Raw genomic sequence first — 19,855 nt, 5'->3', positions numbered from 1 at the left:
CAACCCAGTTATCAACCTAAAAGGAATAGGCAAAGAGGGAAAATCCAGATTCAAGGAAACAGGAAGGAACTAGGGAAACCAGACCAAAACAATAAGGTTCAAAGTAAAGAATGGGAGGTGGAACCTGGAGGAAATCCCTGAGCCATGGAATCGTAGACACAGCTGCTTATAGGGTTTTTGACCAAGTGCACAGGTGGAAAGGAAGTTATTAAGGGCATCGAGTTGTACTCATTCACTCAACATCAAATCAGACTTATATTGGACTAGTTATGATCTTGTACCCTAATCCTAATTACTAGATGTTGATCTTATTCCCCAAACCCAGCACCCTTCATATGTACCCAAGTCCTAGAATTGAACATTAATCTCATTACCAGGTGAGCAGAGGGTAGAACTACATATAGAATGACAGATGTTCTACTCTGAATATATTTGGCAAGCCTGATTTCTTAGTATTAAGTGTGAACTTTGAAATGTTAAAATACTTATGGAAAATAATTAATAAAGGAAGCACTTACTTAAAGTGGGCCTTAGGGATAAATGGACGTATGTTGCTAATTAGCTAGATATTCCTATGGATAAAGACTGTTTAATCTTTAGCCAGAGCAAAAATGAGGTGTTTATGAGCGATATATTAAAGTTTCAAGTGTGCTTCATTCACAGTGTAATCTTAAAAGTCTGAAAAATTATTGTTGGCTGGAGTTATATGGGATAGAGAGTCCTCAAGGCGCAGCAGAAATGCTGGAAGGAAAGAGGTAAGTCAGATTCCTGGGCTGGCCTTACTGCTATGAAATGGCAAGATGTTGGGTCCTCCTCACATTGCCTGACAAATGAGCCAATTTCTAACATAGTTGATTCTCTGTTCACCCATAATATGTATGAGATCAGAAGTTACATGGCAAAATATACATATAAGTAAGTATGCTTTCAAAATATACCTATAATTAGATTGATGTGAGTCTAAAAGTAAATTTGCCCGGTGATGTTCACATTCTCTGTGTACATTAAATACAGTGTCAAATGAAGCTCTTTTTTTTTTTTTGGATTAAGTTTCATACTTTGAAGCCAGAATTCCAACTTGTCTATCAGGCTTCTGTGCTTCTGCCATAAGGCTTTAGTGGACATCTCTGTTGTTTTACCATCTCAGCATCCATTTCTTGTTCTTTTGGCAGCAGGTTTATGATTTTGCTTGGGGAAAAGTTCTCCTCCACTCCCAGTCCCTGCTCAGCAAAGGCCTTGGGACCGAGGATTGGCCCCTCATAGCAGTATGTTCCTCAGGCCATGGTGAGTGGTTCGGGGATGCGCTCGTGGCCCTGTCAGAATCAACTGGACTTACTTCTTTTTTTCCTTTTTTTAAAAAACTATTGGAAAGACAGTATCTATATTTCTGCTTTGTGTTGTTGAGGACATTGGAAATAAGTCTGGATTTACTGACAGCCATCTTGACACTATCAGGAAAGCCTGGCTGAAAATGAGCAATCACAAAGAAAAGGAGGCTGCAGTTTCATGAGATACCAAGTTCTGAAGGTTCCAAATAATCTCATTATGCATGGGCTTCAGTTTTGTGAACTCCCAAATTTTCTTTTCTGCCAAAGCCTATTTGAACTGTATGTTGTTATTTGCAACCAAAGGAGTCTTGCTAGGAAGGTACTTATCTTCCCCACTTTAAATGACTGAGCAATAAAAATGAAATCTTCTAAATCACAAGTCTCATGAGAACAGGGATATTACCTGCTTTCCTATCACCTAGATCTACTGGCCCACAGTAGGTGCTCAACAAATATTTGTGACAATAATTTTAGTGCCGAGGCCCATTAACCAGTTCTGTTTTTAAAATACCTGTTTTTCTTATTATGTTAGTAAATGTTTGTTATAGAAACTTTACAAGAAAGATAAAAAAGGAATAATATCACCTATTACCTTACCCTTCAGAGATAAGCATCATTAACTTTAGCATATGGTATAGTTTTTCAATCTTATATATTTTTCAAGAATGGTGTTGTATTTTGGGGCCCCTGGGTGGCTCAGTTGGTTGAGCGTTGGACTCTTGATTTCAGCTCAGGTCATGATCTCAAAGTGATGGGATCGAGCCCGGTGTCTGGCTCTGTGCTCAGCAGGCAGTCTGCTTGTCTCTCTCCCTCTGCTCCTCTCTCTTCTCACTCTCTCTTTCTCTACCCCCAAAATACATAGATAAATAGAATCTTTTAAAAAAGGTATTGTATATCATATATTGTTTTGCTCGTATATGGTTTTTCCAATTAATATATAATGAACCAGTTTCCAAGTCACTACATAATGTTTTGCAGTATACTCTTAAATGGCTACATAGTATTTCATTGTATGGGTGAAACAAAAATTACTTAAGAAATCCCTAATTAGGGACTATTGGTTTATTTCCAATTTTCAGTAATATAAACAAACTCAATATCTGCAAGTATCAATGATGATTTTCTTAGCACCATGTCTAGAAATGGAATTATTGAGCCAAAGAGCATGAGCAAGTTTTAGACTTTTGTTATGTATTGCCAAATGGCTCTGCACTCTCCCTAACCTGAGTGTTAAAAAGTTTTAAAAATCTTTGAAAAACTGATAAGTAAGAAATGTTATCCTTTTTATTTGTTTTTTCTTTGTGGTTAGTGAGGTTTCAGTTTTTTAAAAATATTATAGTCCACTGATATTTCTCCTGTGAATTTTAGAACAGTTCTTTCGTATCATCATCTGTATCTTAATATATTTATCATATTTTATATTTGAAGTTGCTGTTCCAGACCTGTGGCTTTCAGAATGACTGTTTTCCTGGCAGCAGTGGGTCCTTGGCCCTTCCATTAATAGCCATGTCAACCTTTCAGGAAACCAATCACTGTGGACTTGGCCTTTTAGTCCCATGAGCTGCAAAAACATTTTGAGTCCCATAGCCGTATTTATTTCGGATGCTCATACTGATCATTCTGCTTGATTTAATCACCATTAAAGGCTTCTTTGCTTATTCCAGATGATCCCTGTAGGTAGTGGCATCGTCAGAGGTCTCTGTTCCTCTAGTTCAAGCCATCATTCCCTTTCACCAGATTATTGCAATAGTCTCCCAAATGGCCTTTCCTCCCACTCTCCTCCTTGGTCACATCTATCCCATGCCTTCTCACCTGAGAAATAAACAATCAACCAATCAAAAAAATCAGAGCTTGGATCACATTACTGCCCATAAACCTTCAATGGCCCCATATTGTTTACTGAGTCCAGACAGCTTTGTGCTCAAGGCCTTCAGGACTTGGTCCCAGCTCACCCTTCCATTCCAGTTTGGCCTTTCTCTGATAATGCGTGAATCTTACCCACAAACCAAACTGAATTGACTGAGTCTATTTACATTGTTCTCTTCTTCTTGAATGCCCTTCACTCTCATCTCTGCTTGTCGATATCCTTGAAGATGCAGTCCTTTTGCCCTCCCTCTCCCCCCATGAGGTCATCTCCACTCCCCCAGCCAGGAAGATCTCTCCCTCTTCTTGCATCAAACACATAGTACATATAAATCTTAGAGAACTTGCCTCCCCCTGTTGCCTCCTATGGTTATTTTTATCCATGACTTGTCTTCCTTAATTAGAGGGAGAACACTCATCTAAATATATAACTGTAGCTCTGAAAGATTCTGGAGGAAAATCAGTCAAAATATTTAAGAAGCTTATGTTTTTTACCCTTACATTGTGGGTCTTGTCCCTGGCATTTCCTGCACTTCGATGCCAGGATCCCTTAACCTAGTAACTCAATTGTTTCTATAGCTCTCATTGTCCCTGATTTTAATCCTGAATTTTGCATAAGGGTTTCTGAAATGCACTTCAGGATCCCACTTTGTTTTTCTTCTGTGTTTAGGAGGAAGAGAGGCAGGGAGTTGGTAAACACAACCTGGAGAGCTTCCCCAAACAGGCAGCCAGATACTTTGATCATTAGTTCTGTTAAGCATCTTCCTTTCTGCTACCTCATGAGGATCTATTTTCCAGGCCTGTTTTGAGAAAGCAGAAGTGGCCACTCCTTCATAATCAGGGAGCCATGAGGCTGTTCAATAAGGTGTTCATTTCTTGTTAATTCAATTACTTATAGCCAAAATTCTACAATCTAGAACAAAAGTTACTCTTTCCCTTTTACAGTCAGATTAGGTTAACTGGGCAGAAGGGCTAAGCTTTTTATCCATGGCGCCATATGGATGAGAATCCCCTGCCTATCTACATCTTAATATGGTGATGATTTCACTTGGCACTGTCCTGTTGGAAATCTTCTCTTACGTCACACCAATTTTAAGATTGCTAAACTAAAATATTGCTGAAAGTATTCACAATATGCTGGCATAACAAGGGAGGTAAAGGCATTCCATTTCTCTAGCTTTCCCTCAACCCCCTTTTTGCTCACCAACGCTCACACCACCAAGGTATGGTGGGTAGTTGAAAGCAAACTTAATTTCCCTATGGATCTGAATACTTTTGGTTCTAGCACCAGATGACTTGGCTTAAGCTAGGATTCAAGTCCTTGGCTTGCCAGGAGTCACCAGGGATCACAGGGAGTGTGCTCAGGAGCCAGGTACAGGAGTCAGTCTTTGAGTGGAATGCTTCCCAGCCCCTTAGCCCTTACAGAATAATCTCCGTTAGCCTCTACCATCTGCTGTCCGCCCACCCTGGTCTCCCTCCATGCTTTCTACCACCTTCCTGATTCCTTCATTTCTGTCCAGTATTTCTTCTGGGTCTGTTGCTGCTGCATTGGCACCTGGCACCGGGATCCTGGCCCGTTGTGGAGAACCCTGAACCCTACACACAGAAGCTCTTAGTCTGAGAGGCACTGCTGATTTGTCTTCAGGTCCAGGCAGGGGCTGGGGCACCTTGCATGTGCTGGGCACTGAGCAAACTGGGCCAAGGGCAACCACAGTACAAGGCTGGAAGCAAAAAAGGGCAAAAACAGCTTGCTTTCATTAAATATTTAATGGGCCCAGCCATCAGGATGAGCCATCCTCTTCACCAGGAGATACCGTCCCTTTATTTGGAGCAAAATGTGTATTTTCAGTTAAGTGCATCTATTTGCTGTCTTGGTTCTGAGGGGCTGAGCCAAGTGTTCCAATTCATAAACTTCAGCTGTCTCACTCCATTGATTAAGAAACTGCTGATGGTTCACTGACTACATTATGTCATGTATTCATCCATTTATTCTTTTCTTTTTCATTCCTTCATTCTTTATTTATCAGTCTCCTACTCTGTGCAAGACCCTGGGCTCACCCCCGTGAAGGAAACAAATATGAATAATAAATTTATGGGGCCTGCTTTTAGAGAACTTCTGGACAAGCAGCAAAGATACCATTATACAACCAACCATTACAGAAACATAGAATGTAAGTATTTGTTAGTAATGTGTGATAACAGTGGGAACACAGAAAAAGAATAGTTAATTCAATTTGGGGATCTCTGAGGTGGTTTTATAGAAGTGTAAAACTTAATGTGCATCTTGGAAGATGAGTTGGATTTTGGTAGATGGAAGATGGGGAGAAGGGCCATCTAGGGTGAAGAAATGGGATGAACACAATAGCAAGGCCTGAAAGTGTATGGCATATTCAGCTAATGGTCAGTTGAGCTTGGAATGTAGGTTGTGTGGATAGATTTAAGGTGTCCAGGTAAAAAAGGTAAGCTGGTGTTGAACTTGGGAAGGGCCTGGATACTCTACCAAGGATGCTGGAACTTCATTCTACAAGAGAGAGCCATTACGTTTTTCTGGGGGTGGGGGGTGTGGGGAGTGATCCGAACAAAGTTGTATTTTGAAAACATCATTCTGGCAGCAGTGGAAAAAATGAGTTGGAGGGAAGAAGCTGTGGACAGAGAAGCCAGGTAAGAAGCTTATCCAAACAAGAGATAAGGAGAGTCTAAACTAGAACATAAAAGGGACTTGAGGCTATTTTATCAACCTAATCTACTGATTCTTCGCTTTGGTTTAAATAAGGTTGATTTCCAGAAACACTTGACGAATGAGGGTGATAATTTAGTTTTTTTCAAAGACAGACTTCGAGAGGGCATTTCTAAATTCTGTGTTAGATTGTTAACATCAATGAAACATTTATTGAAAACCTAGAGTTTGAAGGTCTGTGGAGGGGGGATACATGGAAGGAAAAAGACCTAACAAGACACAGTTCATTTTGAAGAATCAGAGACTTTAGGATCACTGGAAAAAACCAAGGATACCAAGCACTACATAAGATAAGGGGTTTATATAATTAAATGCTCTGGTAGGGTTGTTTTCCTCTTTCCATTTCTTGCAAGAAGAACTCTATTAGCTTTAATAATCCCGATGGCATCAGCAACCTGTGGCAGAAAGCCAAAGGCAGGGGAGGAAGTTGAATATTTTCAGGGGTGCTCGATTGGAAGATGAGCATTTGCCTTATCCAAGGCCTTAAGCCTTTGTTCGTGGTTATAAAAAAAAATCGGACCTGAACATTCTTTAGTAATGTATCACCTCTTCAGGGAAATTCAGCTAGCTTTTGTGATATATCTATTATGGACAAGCCCCTCTTCTAGAAGACAATGATGAATAAGAAATGGTCCTTGTCTTTACCTGTGAGTGGGAGAGCGGAGGTCTTTGCTCCCACGACTGGACTTGATTAGAAACCTTCTCACTGTCATCCAGCTGATGAGATAAAGACCAGGAATGAGGGTCAAATGCAAGAATGGGAGTTAGTTAGTTCCGTGTCCTCTTTTTCCTTATGTTATCAGAGACTTGGCTGGATTTTTGTTGTAATCACCCTGTACAGTTTATTTAGTCACTGTTGATGTTCCTCACCCGCAATATAAGAGTCATGATCACAGGCCCAGCTCAGGGCCCCTCGTACCCCATGCTTTAATTTTCTTTCCCCTCCTTTCCCTGTTGGATCTGATTCCTCCGCATCAGAACTTCATCTCTTTCTTTTATGAATTTATTGTTTCTTCTGAGGCTCCATAGTGGTTTCTTGCTTCCTTTTTTCTCCTTGGCCTCTTTCTCTTCCCCCCTCCCCCAAATGGTTTCTCTTTTCCTCTCCTGCCTTCCTGTGGACTTGCTATTTGTCCTTTCCTCTGCTTCTTGATCCTAAATGTCTGTCTCTCTGGATTCTAGTAGGGACTGAAGTTTCCATTTTAAGACTCTGTTGTGTTTGTTACATAAACCCTCATGTTCCTGATACTAAACTTAAAGATAGACAAATGTAATATCTCATAAACAAAGAGGTGCCCCTTACTTTATTAACCTTGTCATCTCCCATTCTCCATGGGAAGGTGACCCAGAGTAGAAGGTCTGTGAAAGATAAGAACTGCCCTAGTAAACTTTAAAAAGGATTAATCTGTGTCTGATTATTGTTTCAGGTAATTGAAACAGGCCAGGTTTTGCCAAGGGACCTCACTGTTCATTTTTTTCACTGTGTCCAGGGCCGGCCATCATAGGCAGCCAGATTTCAGATCAGCTCTTCTGAGCAAAGCTGAGGTTTGGAATAAATTTTGGAAGGCAATTCCAATGAAGTTGCTGAGAACATGTGTTCTCTGGTTTGGAGAGGTGATTTAAAGTGAATCTCTGGAGGTGCCTGGATATCTCAGTTGGTTAAACATCAGACTCTTGATTTTGGCTCAGGTCAAGGGATTGAGGCCTGCATCTGGTTCCATGCTCAGCACAGTGTCTGCTTGAAATTCTCTCTCTCTCTCTAAAATGAATAAATAAATCTTTTTTTAAAAAGTGAATCTCTGGAAATCTATGTCAATTTCCCTTGCTGTCCACAGAGGATATTAGCATTGATTTATTCTCTCGATACGTGTGTCTACTTTGAGCCTGCTATGTGCCAGATTCTGTGCTAGGGGCTTTATGTCGAGCCCTACCTAACAGTATATCTCAATTTTACAGATGAGAAAAATGAGGTTCAGAGAGAGTAATGATGTCATGAGGAGCAATTCTCTGAGATTTAGACCCAACTCTGTATGACTTCCATGCCTCCTCCTATTTTCTCAATGTTTACTATGGGCGAGCCTCAATGCCTGATGTGTTCATGCTTAATTTATACAGAAACAGTTAGAAATAAAGATTATTAAGACATTTTACAGGTGAGGATCTTGGAATAATGGTTTGAACTTACGAGCACTGAAGGCAGTAGTTTTGAGGAGTGGAAAGTAAGATTACAAAGGCAGACCAGGGGTCAGATTATGGAAGGACTTGAATACTCAGTGAAAGAGTGTAGACTTTATCTGAGGGGTAGTTGTGAACTTTGTGGTTTTTGTTTTTCTTTTTCAGCTTTATCTCCATAAGAGAAATCATATTCTTCAGACTTCTAAAGCTTAAAGGTTATTATAAAAATAAATGAGTGTGTGAAAATGTTTTCAGTTTTTCACAGGAAAGAAATGTCTTAAATTAAAGACATCACTATATTTTATTACTTATAAAACATAGGGGAGCCTGTGTGGTTGAGTGTCCAACTCTTCGTTTCGGCTCAGGTCGTGATCTCAGGGTTGTGAGATTGATCTCTGTGTCCAGCTCTATGCTCAGCCCCACCCCCTCTAAAACAAGTAAAATAAATCTTTAAAAAACCCATGAAGTACATTATTCTTGTGGACTTTATACATGAAATAAATGAGAAGTTGGCTATATGGGTTGATGAAAATTAAAGTCACAGCAAAAAAAAAAAAAAAAAAATTAAAAGAAGTATTGACCCAAAATGAAAGGGAAATAAATCTGCTCCAAAGAAGGGCCTGACTTAGAAAGATTTCACTAGAACCATGGTCAAGGACACCTACAAAGTCAGAGTTGAGAAATGATTGGGAAACCTTGTGAAGGTTGGGAGTTTACTACAAACTGAAGACATTCTCATTGATTGGATACCATGGGTTCCAGATTCATGGAAGTTTATTTTTGATTATCAATGAAAAAAATTGCCAAATAATGTAATAGTTTAAACAAGAGGTCATGAAGATATTTAACATGCTTGAGGGAACTAATCATAATTAATCACATCCTAGTGTTTCAGAAAAACATTTTACATATAATTTACATACTACTTACAGATTATTTTTATTTTCAGCTAAAATAAATTTTTAAGGACATAAGCCTCATTTTATTAGTTTGATCTTAGTATATATTTGAAGGGAAATGGACATATGTAAGATTAAGAAAATTCTTAATTAGCAAGAAGTAGGTTTTTTGTTCTTCAAAAATATATGTGTCCTTTTAGCGTATTATACCAAATAGATCAGGTCAGCTTCAAAAACGCATGATGGTCTGTAGGAGGTAAGTACATTCATTTGAATAAATTGGCAGAGCCATTACTTAATTTTAGACTTGTAACCTACTTAATATATTTGCAATTAATATCCACTGATTAGAATTAGAAACTTTCTTTTGCTAATGGTATTCAAAATATTTTGGAAAACAAAGGGTCAGAATCTTATTTCATTAAATTCATTGCACACAATTACATATTACATATGCAAATAGTTATTTTTAATTTGACATAAGAACTAGGAGATTATGTGATCCAGGCTGAAAATATAATAAAGGAAGAGTGCAGTATTCACAGCTGACTTTGATCTTCATTTTTCTTCTCTACAGAACTTTATGTTTATATATGTAAGGTGGAAAGAGGATCTCAAGTCATTATCCTAAATAAATAGAAGAGCTACATTTTGCATTATCTTCAATTATCTTTGTATTCCAGGTAGTAGTTTTTATTTTTTGCCTATAACTTCCTGATAATAATGTGAGTTTTTGATTCACGTTTCATGGATACTTACTTCCCTTTCCGTTTTGAAGCTGTTCTCAGACTAGCTCTGGTATTCACAAGAACAAAGAACATGTGTTTTACATACTTTGTATTTCCCCCAAGTGCCTGGTACTGTGTTCCATACACACTAAAAGCTTAATGGAGGTTTTTAATGATGGTGGCTTTAGGGTTGATGGTGGTGATGATGATGACGATGATGGTGGTGGTAGGATGGTGGTAGGATTGGGCACATAGCAATCTCAAAATATCAGAAACATCATGGAATCCCATTGTAATATGAAGCCAGGCAGTGGACTATTTTAAGGTGGTTGTAGTTTAAATATATTTAGAAAGTATAGTCTTTTTTTTTAAGTGTAGCATATAGGGCGATAGTGTAGATTCTGAAGTTGGACTGCCTGAGTTAAAATCCCAGCTACTCTACTTATTAGCTTTGTAACTTTGTGCAAGTACCTTAATTGTACTGAGCCTCAGTTTCCTCATCTGCAAAATAGGCATAGTAATAGAATCTACTTTTGAGGGTTGTAATAAGGATTAAATGTTATAAGGTCGAGTATTATATGAAGCACTTAGAAGAGTTCCTGCTACATAGTAAACACTTGGTAAGTGGTAGCTATTATTATTATTAAAGTTTTAAAATAAAAAGATACATGTTCAGATTTTATTTATTTGACAGAGAGAGACACAGCGAGAGAAGGAACACAAGCAGGGGGAGTGGGAGAGGGAGAATCGGGCTTCCTGCTGAGCAGGGAGCCTGACGCGGGGCTCAGTCCCAGGACCCGGTGATCATGACCCGAGCTGAAGGCAGACGCTTAACGACTGAGCCACCCAGGTGCCCCAAGATACATGTCCATTATAGAAAATTTAGGGAGTACAAAGACAGAATAAAAATCACTCAATATCCCATGTACTAGGGCGAGTAATTATAAATAATTAGATATATTTAGTTTTATTGTGTATATCAAGTTGTGCAACTTAGGAGTGTAGTCTTAGAATTGATAGGCTATGGGTGGCTCAATCGGTTAAGCATATGCCTTTGGCTCAGGTCATGATCCCAGGGTCCTGGGTCCAGCCCCACCTAGGGCTCCCTGCTCAGCAGGGAGTCTGTTTTTCCCTCTCCCTCTCTCCTTTCCCCCCTGCCCTTGTGAATGCGTGCACGCTCTCTCTCTCAAATAAATAAATAAAATCTTTAGGAAAAAAAAAAGAATTGCTGGGCTATCCAGTTGACATTAGTGATGACAAGATTAGATGAATTTAGGTAAAAAACCTGGACAGTCATTATAAAATGAAATGTTAAGATTATGGGGGAAACATGGGAAAATGTTTAGCATAGTGTTAAATAGAAAAGCATAAAATTAACGTGTGCATGCAGTATATTCAATTACATAAAATCAAATATAAAAAATGGATATTGGTATTACTGGGGTAGGATTACATGTAATTGATTATAACTATCATTATTAGACTTAGTATTTTTATTGTTACTTTAATCTTCCTATGTCAAATTTATTTTTAAAATCATGGTGCCTAGTCAAATTGTAATTATTCCATGGCTGATGGGACGACAGTGTGAACTTGTTATCCCCTTGTACCATGGGCCTGGAAGGGACATGTAAAGAATAGTAAAGATGGTACTTGCTTGGTACTCGCAAAAGACCAATGTGTTGGGTTACTTGGAGCAATTATATATCATGAGGTTGTTCAGATCAACAATATCAGTTAGATGTGGTGTTACGGCGATGTGGGGACAAGCATGCCAAAGCAGGAAAGTGTGTGTGTGTTTGTGTGCATGTGTGTGTGTTGGGGGAAGGAGGGAGAGGAAAAGATAGAGGTGGGTACAAAAGAAAGAAGTGAGAGGAAATGAGATCTAAGATAAAAGGGATTAAAGAAGGGGAGATTCTTTGTGCTGAAAGTTGTGGGAAATATTCACATTACTACAAATTTTAAAAGATAATTAATGCATGCTGCAACCTACAAATATCTGTATTTCCTTTGCTACCACTTTTTGATATTTAAATACAAAGATGTACTTGAGTTGGAGATTATGTGCCATCTCTATTGGGAATCCTGAGGAGTGAGTGGCATAGTGACTTGGCAGGGGGAGATCGGGTGGGACATTTGTAAAGCTTATGAAAATGTCACAGGACAAATAAGTTCATTTAAACTGCCTGAGGTTTTCCTGAAGCCACAGCCAGATTATTACACTGTGCATCCATCCTATTCTGCCAATGGTAACTTGACCCCTGGCCCGGGATGAATGACAATGTTTGCCAGGTTTCAGTGAATTCCAACAGCAGTCATTTTACTAACTGTGATTATGAGAGTGGGAGGTGGGAGCTACAGGCTGGTGAAAAGCTGGAGGGTGTTCAGAAATACTTATTTTGTTGGACTCATTTCAGAAGCATCTCTTAAGATGGAAAAATGAGGTGCCTCTATTTCACAGAATGGCTGCCTACTGCCAGATCAGAATTTTCCCCATAAAACTCTCCTGTTGAATAGGGTAGCAACAGCAACCATCTGGCTCACTCAGACACGTGAGCTTCTCTCATTTGAAAGAAAAAAATCCTTACTTAAAACCAAAAGGACATTTTAACTTTACCTCTTGGAATAAAAGAAAATAATGGCAATATATATTTTCCATTTTGCATAGTTTTTTATAAAACTTTATCTCTAGGAGTTTCCTTTTACTTCTAGTTCAGGGAGGGCTAAGGTTTCAAGGTTGTGGAGAGCTTCTTTTGGATGTGGTTGCAGAAGCTGTCTAGAGCCAATGTTTTATTAAAAGCAACATGAAAAAGCAGAAAACAGTCTCTGCAAAAAGGAGCAGAAAGTGGTTTGTGCCATGGCACTCACCGAAATATAAGAGCGGTGAAAAATTTAAGACTCAGAAGCAAAAACAGGAAGAACAAGAAATTCACTTTCAGGGAGAGCTGGAGGACTTTGGAGGACTTCCTCCGTAATCCTATCTTCTCTCCATGTGTTTGTGTAACTAATACCCTCCATCTGCACAAACAGATCAAGGGACATGCATCTTTTGGGGTGTTTCTCTGGGAGGCATTTTCTATCTCCGGGTTGAGGTGGAGGGCTTCAGCACTAATTGATTCCACGTTAGAACACAGGTTGGATAGTTAATGAGCACACTTTCCTTAGCACTTTTCGTAATGAATGTGCACAAAGTTACAGGGAAAACAAGAGTTGAACTTTGGAGGTTTTCTAGCCTATTAAGGTTTCCAGCAGCTTAATAAGGGACTGAATACATACCAGCAAGTTTAAAACCCGGTAATACCAGACAGATGGATGCAACTGAGCTTTTGGCACTCAGTGGGGGACCAAGAAATGTTGGGAACTGATTTGAATATTCCACCTCTTTTTGGGTGACTGAGGTGTTGACAGGGCTAGGATAGGCATGTGTCACCTCTGGGGTGGGTCCAGAGAGAGGTAAATGTGAGATTCCTAAGCCCTTCTACCATGCCATGCTCTATCATGTATTTCATCTGTGACTTGTATGTAATATAAATATCTAACTGTGATCATAATCTATATATTGGGTATATGGGATAAGGTAACATAGGAATCTGTGTTCAAAGAGCTCAAATGTGGTCAGAGAAGAAACACATAAAAAACTAACATTAAAATAGCATAACTATTGGAATAATTCAGAGATCTAGGAAGTGGTAAATACAACTACTTTGGAAAACTGTTTAGCAGTATATGCTAAACACAAGTAAAACACACACACACACACACACACACACACTATGTGACCTAGCAATTCTACATCTGGGTATATACCAAACAGAAATGAGTGCATATGTCCACAAAAGAAGGTAGGTACAAGAATGTTCATGGCAGCTTTATTCATAATAGCTCCCAAACTGAAGCAGCCCAAATGTGTCCATTCACAGAGTAGATAAATAAGTTGTGGTATATTCATAAAGTAGAACACACACAATAAAGTACATACTGTACGATTTCATTTATATAAAGCTTGAAGACAGGTAAATTAATCTATTGTGGTAGAAGTTAGAATGGTAGTGACCTTTAGGTGGCAAAGTATTGACTGGGAGGAGCTAAGTGAAAGTTTGCTGAGCTGCTGGAGTATTTGATATGCGGATGTGGTGCTGGTTACTGGTGTACATATATGTAAAAGTTAATCACACAGATTTGTGTCCTTGATTGTATATAAGTTATATCTCAAGAAAATAATTTTACACAATGATTACATTAAAAGTAAAAGAGACGTGGTAACATTGATGAAGGAACCATGGAAATTTCCTGGGGGGGTTGAGATATACATGAGGACATTTGGCTAACTGCGTTGAAGGTGTCTGGGCCTTCAGGTCAATGCTTCAAGGATTTGGACATGAGTCAAGAGGCAGTGTTGGTAGCAGAGAGAGAGAGAGAGCGAGAGAGAGAGAGAGAGATTGAGAGAGTTGATGGGGCTCAAAAGAAGGGCTGTGGGGATTGAGGGAGGCAGAGGTGAGGGCGTTTCAGAGGTAGAATGAGTAAGGGTCTCAAGTGACTGAAACCATATGTGTATGGAGGGAGTGGGGAGGAAAAAGGAGAGGATAAAGACAAGAATGACTGTAAAGGTTTTCCTCTGGGTGAATGGACTGCTGATGCCATTGCTAAAGGAGAGGTTTGAAGGGAGAACACGTTTGGGATCATGTTAAGTCATATGATCAGTGGGCTTGACCTGGCAGCAATCAGAACCTGTATTTAAGTTAATTAACAGCACCTGATACATGACTTGAATTCTTTTTGTTCTGCAAATAATGATCTCAAAGTACAGATCCCTTATACTGTGTCTGTATAATGTAGGTCCTAGGTAGATCCTTTTTGGTGCCCCGAAGAGAAGTTTTAGAATGTTTGATTGTGATGATATTTATATATTGATATATTCTGGCACATTCAACACTTGACTCTTCTATTTCTAAGCTCAGATTCATTCCAGAGTATTGTTAAATCTTGTGAAGAACATTAACGAAAGATATGTTCCAAGCTGTGGGTACACTTTTATATCCAGGAAGCTAGGTACAGCAATAAATATGGAAGCATCTTAGTATTGTTATATTTACTAGGAGGTGCTGTACTTCATCATACTGCTTATTCTCATTTTGAGTTCTTACAGTTGAGTGCTACGGTATGGTGTGGTTTAGGATGCGGTTCACCCAGAGGAGTTTTGGGCCCAACAAAAGACTTTCGGAGACAGAGGGTAGCTTGTTTACGGCTTTTGACAAAACTGTTATCTCCCCTTCTGTTTAAAGCCTAATTAATGTGTTTTGAGTATACATTCCTTTTCATTTCCTCAGTATTCACACTGAATGGATGTTATCTGGCTGTCAGGGCGAGTTACTGGGTTATAGCAGCTGTCTGCTCTCCTACCCTCCCAGGTCTACACACTGAATAAGCCATCTTATTTCCTGGGCTGGGTCAAAGTAACTGATATGGCTCCTCCTACTGCTCTTCCTGCTCTGGGGGCAGGGTAAGAATGGCTGACAGAGAGCTTCCTGTTTCCTGTTTGCCTCCAGGAGAGCACAATTCTAAATGGCCCCATTTCTCTGCCTTGGGAAAGGCAATTGTCCTCTGCTCTTAATCAAGCCTCCTGGGAAGTCACCTGCGATTCTTCAGAAGGTCTAGGCTTCCAGAGATAACAACAGTGTTGTTAAAAATTCCTCACTGTGCTGCTTGTTCAAGGAAAAAATGAAAATGGTAAAATTGCTGATGAATTACAGCTATTGTTATGACTAATTCGAGGAAGACTTTATGAAATTAAAATATTCAGTAATCTTTTGAATATTTTCTTTATTTTGATAAAAAATTGTGTCTTTAACCTAGAAATCCTCATAATAAATTTTTGATTTGAATTTTTTAAAGTAAGAGAAATGATTTTTTCTAGGTCAGTCCGTTAAATTTGTGAGTTTGAACAGATTACTTTTATGCCTCATGACATCAATGAGCCTTTTCAGTTAAGTAATTTATTTTGTGAAATGTGTAAGAAGGCCACTCAATTCACATTTGGAGCCAGAAATTTACTTGTGCTGTGCCCCTTCACTGGAGAGTCCATGCTCTGGTTCCATCCATGTAGTCTCAGTGTTTGTATGCTCTAGGAATCCTCCACCCCTGTGAAATTCAACTGCTCCCAGCCCTCTGAACCTGTTTTGCTTTTTTCCAGACTCTAGGGCAGCAGCTCTCAGAGTGGTTTAGTGTGTATCAGAATGACCTGGAAGGCTTGGGACCATACAGGTTGCTGGGATTCACCAGAGTTTCTGATTCAGCAGGTCTGAGGTAAGGCCTGAGAATGTGTATTTCTAACAATCGTGAGGATGCTACTGCTGTTGGCTCAGGGACCACACTTTAGGGCCGCGACGTTAGACCTTTGCTTAAAACATCCGTTGTAGACAAAATACTGGCCCTCTAAACATGTCTGCATTTCCAGTCCCCAAATTCTATGACTCTGTTAATTTACATGACAAAAGGGACTTTGCAGATGTGGTTAAGTTAGGGATTTTGAGATGAGAAGATTACTCTAGATTATCTGGGTGGGCCCAGCGTAATTACAGTGACCCTTATAAGAGGGAAGCAAAGGACCAGAGGCAGAAAAGGGAGATGTGAGAGGTTCACTGATGCACCCCCCAAGATGGAGGCAGTGGCCATAAACCAGGGAATTCAGGTGGTCTTAAGAAGATAGAAAGGGCAAGGAAACAGATTCTCTCTTAGAGCCTCTAGAAAGGACAACATTCTGTTAAATTGATTTGATAAGACTCATTTCAGACTTCTGACCTCCAGAACTATAAGATAATAAATTAGTGCTGTTTTAAGTCACTGGGTTTGTGGTAATTTGTAGCAGCAATAGGAAACAAATACAATAACCCACCTCATATTGCAGTCTACCTAATCCTATCCATGTTAGCCCAAATGTTAACAGAAATCTACCTCCTCCAGCATCTTCATGATTTTTTTTTTTAAAGATTTTATTTTATTTTTTTATTTTGACAGAAAGAGACACAGCAAGAGAGGAAACACAAGCAGGGGGAGTGGGAGAGAGAGAAGCAGGCTTTCTGTGGAGCAGGGAGCCCTATTTGGGGCTTGATCCCAGGACGCCGGGATCATGACCTGAGCCGAAAGCAGAAGCTTAACGACTGAACCACCCAGGCACCCCTCTTCATGATGTTTTTACTCAATGATTTCAGTTCAGAATTTTCTAACCTCCTTTGAATTCCTAGAATATTTATTGTCTTGACCAGTTACATAGATTTGAAGAATCTCACTTATTTAACAGTTTGCTATATTGCAGACCCCAAGCTGAAGCTGACAATGAAAAGCTAGAATTCTTGCTTTTGAGGAGCTCCTAATCTATCACAGGAGGCAGACATAAGATGACCACCTTATTCATATATACCATATACGTGAATATGTTACATAAATGCATGTGATTTATGTGTGTATCATATATCATATATAGATAGAACATATACTTCCTTAGAGGATAATCATTCATTTGTATATCTTTCTACATAGAGGGGGCAATTTCATATCCTGTTAACTTCTTGAAGATAGTAGTGGGTCTTCTTTTGAGCTATGTTCATTATTTTAAAAAAATTGGTAGAAAAATTATACTTTATATAAGGATTACATGAATTGTCATTTCAGAAATACATTTTATTTAGTAAAGTTTTTCAAAAGTTTAAGTCCATAGTGGAGGAAGAAAGACAGATAAATAGAAATCACTTTTTCACCAACAACTAGCACTTCATCATGAAAAAAGCCTTGAGCAGGAGTTAAGAAGACAAAGTTTTTGTTTTATAGCAAATAATTCTTCTGTAAAATGAGTGAGTCTAATTAGATGATCTCTAAGTTTCTTTCAGATCTGAAGTTCTGTGGTTCTGTTGTCTTTTCTCACAATCCAAAGCACAATGCCTTGCATGTGAGAAGGACTAGGTAAATGAAGGAATCTGAGTACTATTTTGGAAGTACCAGACTATTTTCTATTCTACACATTGCTAAAGTATAAGTATCTCTGTTTCTGGAACAAAATGGGGTTCTTAGACTGAAAGTAAAAATAAAAGTTCAGACTCAGGAAAAACTATTTATTTGAAAATGAGTTATGTAACAACTTTTATTCCCTATTAACTAAAAAGAAAAAAAAAATCTCAATGTCCTAAATACCTTGCTGAGGAACAGGCTGTTTAAATAGCACAAAGTGAAGTGGAGATTTGGCAATTAGTGGGTAAATTTGATAAATTCAGATTATGAGAGATTATGATTCATTCTAGGGCAGTTCTTCAAAAATCATCAATCAGAACACTTCTGGCAATGCTGAACTGCAGATGAATTCTTCAACTGACAATAATTAGAAATGAATAAAACTTAAAAGTATTTTTCTTTGAAAGCATCTGAAAGATACCAAGACAGAGAGAAGTGAGAGGCCAAAATGCTAGAAAGAAGAGACACACACAGGTAAACATAACTTTTGTTGCCTTTCTCTTTCAAGGTATTGGGTGATTCACAAGTGGTAGATTAAGAAGCTGAACAGAAAATGGAGGTGGAGAGGCTGAGTTTCTATCAGTGTTATATAGGTGAAGGAACAATACTGGAATCCAGAGCCCACCAAGAAAGAAGGGCTCTAGTTAACATTTCAGTCTGTCATTTGGGATCCCCAAAAGATTGCATCCTAGGAGTAAGGAAGAAATAGAAATAGACAACTATTACAAAAAATGAAATCCTTTTTCTTACCAGCTAGCTCTTGATTGGGTTAAAGTGATCTGCTCTTACTCTGAATACTTGCCAGAAGCAAAAGTAAAAAATCTCTGGAGGACTATAATATCACACAGAGCCTTGGATTATCTCCATACCTTTTCATCTTCAATGTCTGGTGTGCAATAAAACTTTACTAGGCATACTAGCAGACAAACCAAATGATCAAAAATCAAGCAGAAAACCAGAAAATGGCTATAGAACAACAAAAATATCCAATATTTGAGGTAGCCCACACAGGCTTTAAAATAATATGTTTAAGAGATTCGATGACAGTGGAAAATTTCAGCAGAGAACTAGAAACAATGAAAGCAGTAGTTTTATAACTGAAAATTTCAATACTTGAAGTTAGGAATTCAGCAGATGGGTTTAAGAGCACATTAGACAGAGCAAAGGAAATGTTAATAAACTGGAAGATAGATCAGAAAATAATATCATGACTGAAGAATCGAGAGAATAAAGTATGGAAAATACAAAAGAGAATATAAGAGACATAGGAACATAATGAATGAAAAGATCTAAGATGTGTGTGATTGGAGAACCAGGAGAGAAAATAAAGAATAGAACAGAAACAATACTTGAATAATGGTGAGAGTTCCCTGAAACTTATAGAATGTATCAAGTCACAAATCCAAAGGGTGATATGGAACCCAAGCAGGATAAATACAAAGATTCACTCTAGGGCCTGGATTATCAGAATTAGTTACTTTGGCAGACTACTAGTTTTACCCAACTAAGCTATTACAATTTCCAAACTATTTTGCAATGAAGATTAGTCACTGAGATGTAAGCAGAATTTGTTGATTAAGATTTCCAGGAAAATCTCTTAAGAGAAATAGACACTGTCACACACCCTTTGCCCTTGCCCACTACCTCCTTCCTGCTTCTTGAAATGAAGCATGATAGCTAAGCTAGATTGCTTCATTAGGCCATGATAATTGTTAACTTTATGTGTCAATCTGGCTAAGCCTTGGTTCCCAAATATGTGGTTAAACATTAGTTTAGAATTTTTTGTGAAGGTTTTTTTTTAAAGATTTTATTTATCCATTTGACAGAGAGAGGGAGAGCACAAGCAGTGGGAGTGGCAGGCAGAGGGAGAAGCAGGCTCCCCGCTGAGCAGGGCGCCCGCGGTGGGGCTCGATCCCAGGACCCTGGGATCATGACCCGAGCCAAAGGCAGACGCCGAACTGACTGAGCCACCCAGGTGCCCCTGTTGTGAAGGTATTTTTAAAAGAAAGATGAATACTGAAGTCAGAAGACTGAATAAAGCAATTTACCCTCTATCATGTGGGTGGACCTCATAAAGTCAGTTGAAGGTCATAAGAGAAATAAAACATATATCCCTTGAGGAAAAGG

At 38.8% G+C, this 19,855-nt stretch overlaps 1 long non-coding RNA gene across 1 annotated transcript; it reads left to right on the top strand.

Annotated features, from left to right (window-relative positions):
• The first annotated feature begins 15,274 nt into the window (after window positions 1-15,274).
• Window positions 15,275-18,770, top strand: LOC135362944 (uncharacterized). Its single transcript, XR_010408439.1, has 3 exons — window positions 15,275-15,454; window positions 15,918-16,030; window positions 16,742-18,770. It is a non-coding gene; the product is annotated as an uncharacterized LOC135362944 (long non-coding RNA).
• The last annotated feature ends 1,085 nt before the right edge of the window (window positions 18,771-19,855 follow it).

The sequence above is a fragment of the Mirounga angustirostris genome, unplaced genomic scaffold (genome assembly GCF_029215605.1).
Source record: "Mirounga angustirostris isolate CCGP_5_RB_7025 unplaced genomic scaffold, mMirAng1.0.hap1 SCAF_2, whole genome shotgun sequence".
Classification (NCBI taxonomy): domain Eukaryota; kingdom Metazoa; phylum Chordata; class Mammalia; order Carnivora; family Phocidae; genus Mirounga; species Mirounga angustirostris.
Note: the sequence above shows the minus strand (reverse complement) of the source record. Positions and strands in the feature narration are given on the sequence as shown.